The sequence below is a fragment of the Oratosquilla oratoria genome, unplaced genomic scaffold (assembly GCF_046742065.1).
Source record: "Oratosquilla oratoria isolate Oo_2021 unplaced genomic scaffold, ASM4674206v1 SCAFFOLD45, whole genome shotgun sequence".
Taxonomy (NCBI): domain Eukaryota; kingdom Metazoa; phylum Arthropoda; class Malacostraca; order Stomatopoda; family Squillidae; genus Oratosquilla; species Oratosquilla oratoria.
Window position 1 is genome coordinate 4,180,282 of NW_027467710.1, and position 5,000 is coordinate 4,185,281.

Genomic DNA, 5,000 nt, shown 5'->3' on the forward strand with positions numbered 1-5,000 from the left:
TGTACAGGTGCTGTCTTTGGGTGTAAATGTGCTCTCTTTTGGTGGTGACGTCATTGTGTATATAAATAATACAAATATTGTTGCAGTGAATGACACCACCACCCCCACTACCACCACCACCACCTCTACCACCACTACCACTACTACTACCACCACCACTACCACCTCTATCACCACTACTACCACCTCCACCACTACTACTACCTCAACCACCATCTCCATCACTACCATCACCACCACTATTAATACCACCACTACTGCCACCTCAACCACCATCTCCATCACTACCACCACTCTACTACCACCTCCTCCACCAACACCACCGCTGCCACCACTACCCCCAATATCACCACCTACACCACCATCTCCATCACTATTACCACCAACATCATCAACACCACCACTTCCACCACCACTACTACCACCTTAACCATCATCTCCATCACTACCACCACCACCACTACTACCACCTCCTCCACCAACACCACCGCTGCCACCACTACCACCACTACTACCACCTACACCACCATCTCCATCACTATTACCACCAACATCATCACCACCACCACTTCCACCACCACCGCCAACACTACCACCATCAACACTACCACCACCAACACTACCACTACCACTACTATTACCAAACTACCACATTTTCTAGTCGGGTGAATGTATAGAGATGAATATCATTGAATTGTGGTGATGAACATTACACGTGACGTCACATCATCTCGTGACGTCACGTCGTCTCTGTGCATCTATTACGTCACGACAGGTGAGCCATCTGTCGGGAGTTGGTCGACCAAGTGAACGTAAAGAATCACTTTTTTTTTTCTTTTTTATCATTCCAGCAGCTTTCTGCTGGTGGAGGAGAAGATGGAGAGGGATGACAAGTGGCAAGGGACATGGAGCTGCATAGTGTAGGCCTTATGGTCTCTTGTACTCTCCCTCATTCGCACGTTCTTTTGCATTCAAAATATCACATGACCAAAGCCCTTGGTGTGAGAGTCACACAAAATACCGTGCTTGTCGAACGTGGCAAGCTGTAATACTTGTGACTGTATTCCCTTTCCTTCCATTGGAGCCACCTCCCGCCACGTTGACTTAATGAAAACGCCTGACGTCGGCCAGGACAAGTGCCAACCGATAGGGAAGGGGGTGGAAGACTTTAAGTAATCAGAATTGCGAGATGAGGGGAGGGGGATGGGAGGGGGAGGAGGAGGGTGCCTTTCATGGACTCCAGCAACTGCACTCTTCTCCAGTTTCTTCTTTTTTTCCTCCTCCTTTTCCTCCTCCTCCTCTTCCTCTATCCCCACTTCCTCTTCATCATCATCCTCTTTTTCTTCTTCTACTTCATCTTTCTCCTCATCCTCTTCTTCCTCCTCTCCCTCCTTTTCCTCCACTTCGTCGTCTTTTTCATCCTCTCCCTCCTCTTCCTCTTCATCTTCTTCCTCCTGCCTAAGTGAAAATCCAGTCGATGAGGGGACCCTTCCACTAAAGAGTAAAGGATGGCTGAAATCATCACTGAAAGCACTGCTGATGGAAAGCATCATTGATGGTCTTCAGCCAAAAAAAAAAAAAAAAAAAAAAAAAAAAAAAAAAAAAAAAAAAAAAAAAAAAAAAAAAAAAAAAGAAAAAAAAAATGAGGCTCCAATGGAAGGAAAGGGAATACAGTCACAAGTATTACAGCTTGCCACGATCGACAAGCACGGTATTTTGTGTGACTATCGCACCAAGAACTTTGGTCATGTGATATTTTGAATGCAAAAGAACGTGCGAATGAGGGAGAGTACAAGAGACCATAAGGCCTACACTATGCAGCTCCATGTCCCTTACCCCCTGTCATCCCTATCCATCTTCTCTTCCACCAGCAGAAAGCTGCTGGAATGATAAAAAAGAAAATAAAAGTGATTCTTTACGTTCACTTGGTCGACCAACTCCCGACAGATGGCTTTGCATCAACCTGTCGTGACGTAATAGATGCACAGAGACGACGTGACGTCACGAGATGATGTGACGTCACGTGTAATGTTCATCACCACAATTCGATGACATTCATCTCTATACATTCACCCGACAAGAAAATGTGGTAGTTTGGTAGTAGTGGTGGTGGTGGTAGTGTTGGTGGTGGTAGTGTTGATGGTGGAAGAGGTGGCGTTTGTAGTAGTGGTGGTGGTAATAGAGAAGGTGGTGGCAGCGGTGGTGGTGGTAATAGTGGTAATGATGGTGGTGGTAGTGGTGGTGGTAGTGGTGGTGGTAGTGGTGATGGTGGTGAATGTGGTAGTAGTGGTGGTGGTGACAGTGGTGGTGATGGTAGTAGTGGTGGTAGTAGTGATAAAGGTAGTGGCAGATGTGGAAGTGGTGGTGGTGGTAATAACAGTAATGGTGGTGGTGGTAGTAGTAGTGGTGGTGGTGATGACATTCATTGCAACAATACTTGTATTGTTTATATTCACAATGAAGTCACTACCTCACTGCCTAAAGAAAACATATTTACACCCAAAGAGAGCACATTTACATACAAAGAGAGTACATTTAGACTTAAAGGGACCACCTATACACCCAAAGAGAGCACTTATACACCCAAAGAGAGCACTTGTACACCCAAAGAGAACACTTGTACATCCAAAGAGATCACTTGTGCACCTAGAGAGAGCCCTTGTACACCTAAAGAGAGCTCTTGTACACCCAAAGGTAGAACGTGTACCTCTTCCTCCTCCACCTCTTCCCCTCTATTTTCCTTCCTCATCCCATTCCGTCGTATAACTATTTTCCCTCCTCCTCATCCTCATTCTCTTCCTCCCCCTCCTCTTCCTCCTCCTGCTCCACCTTCTCTTCCTTCTCTTCTTCCTTCTCCTCCTCTTTCTCTTTTTTTACTTCGCCTTTCTTCATTACCTCCTTTTCCTTCCCCTTTCCTTTTGAGCTCCCTCCTCCTCCTCCTCCTCCTCCTCCTCCTCCTCCTACTACTACTACTACTACTACTACTTTTCCTCCTATTCCTCCACTTTCTAATCAACAAGGTTGACGCCAGACAATTTTCTTCATTTTTGATGACGAACTTCTCTTTAGAAAGGTAATGCTGACGCCCTTCCGGTGCTCTCAACTCTTGTTTTTCCTTCTCACGACACCGTGAGAGTCAGCTGCAGTCTAAAGACTCACGCCAGACGGAATGCAGACGAGAGGAAAAGACTTTCTGTCCGCGGAAACTCGAAAATCCCCTCGTATTATCCACGGCTGCTTTGCTCCCCGCCAAAAACAGGCGATTTCGTGAAGCCGAGGGGAGTGTGTATGTGCATGTGTGTGTGTGTGTGTATTTATGTGTGTGTGTGTGTGTGTGTGTGTGTGTGTGTGTGTGTGTGTGTGTGTGATGTGTGTGTGTATGTATATATATATATATATATATATATATGTGTGTGTGTGTGTGTGTGTGTGTGTGTGTGTGTGTGTGTGTGTGTGTGTGTGTGTGTGTGTGTGTGTGTGTGTGTGTGTGTGTGTGTGTGTGTGTGTCTAAAGCAGGGATTCTCAGCCTTGCTTGGCCCATACACCCCTTTCACCATTTGTCAGAATGTCATTCCCCCCTTCCTTCCCAAAATTGTCTGTTTCAAAAGGTGCATTCTAAATAATATGAAAATATTACTAAAAATCCGTTTATTTTTTCCAAATTAGTATATATACATTTATAATTTTACATGGATTATGTTTATAGTGAAGTTTTACAAATTAAATGCAAATTGAAATTATTGACAGATATATAAAAATTGAATAAAAGTAAGATAGTTATTTTGATTTATAATAAACTACTTAACAGACGTAACACTTTTCTAATCCTAAGATCAACTTGGGTCAGCACAGGTATAATTCCAGCCCAGGTGACAGGCCAGATAGGCCAAAACCTATAATTGCTTTACTCACCCCGTAAACTTATTGTGGTCACAATTCACCCCCAGAAAACCTAAAACTCTCCCCTTGGGGGTGAATTTCACCCCTAATGAGAACCCCTGGTCTAAAGGGAGAGGAGAGGGGAAGGAGAGACGATGGGAAGGGGCGACATAAGCCTTACCCCCGCGCGCTCGCGTACACACGCACACTCTCTCTCTCTCTCTCTCTCTCTCTCTCTCTCTCTCACACACACAAACACACACACACACACACACACACACACACACACACACACACACACACACACACACACACACACACACACACACACACACACACACACACACACACACACACACACACACACACACACACACACACACACACACACACACACACACACACACACACACACACACACACACACACACACACACACACACACACACACACACACACACACACACACACACACACACACACACACACACACACACACACACACACACACACACACACACACACACACACACACACACACACACACACATACACTCGTGACGCAGTGGTAGGGCTCTAATCCCGCCCAGGGCTGAAATAATTTCAGTATCGCTGTGCTGCGGCTCGTTACTCCAACTCTCGTGGGCGGGGAGTTGGGTGTGTGTGTGCGTGTAAGGTCACATAATTATCCATAGATTGGTCATACATGAGCTCAGATTACATAAACACTGTGTTCATGAAGACTCCGATTAAAGTTTGTATCCATCATATGAAAGACATCATAATCTTGTAACTGTAGTCGTTGGAAGAGTGTTTCTTCCTTTCGTGGCTACACGTTGTCTGGTATTGGGAAGTTAAAGGCTACTGGGTCATTTTCCTTGGTTTTATTCTTGTAGAGCGGTAATATCAAGTACAGATCGGGGGACAGGTAACCTCTCGGTAAGAATCCACGGAAGGGTCCCAAGCCCCTAGTCCGGAGATGTAGTTTCCTATGGGGAAAGTCCCCCTATTGCGACGCAGTCGACGACATTTATACGCAGAAATGCATGTATCCCTATATCTGTGTCAGGTTGTCTATTGACGCTTACATAATCTTTTTCTACAATAATATTTGTGATTTG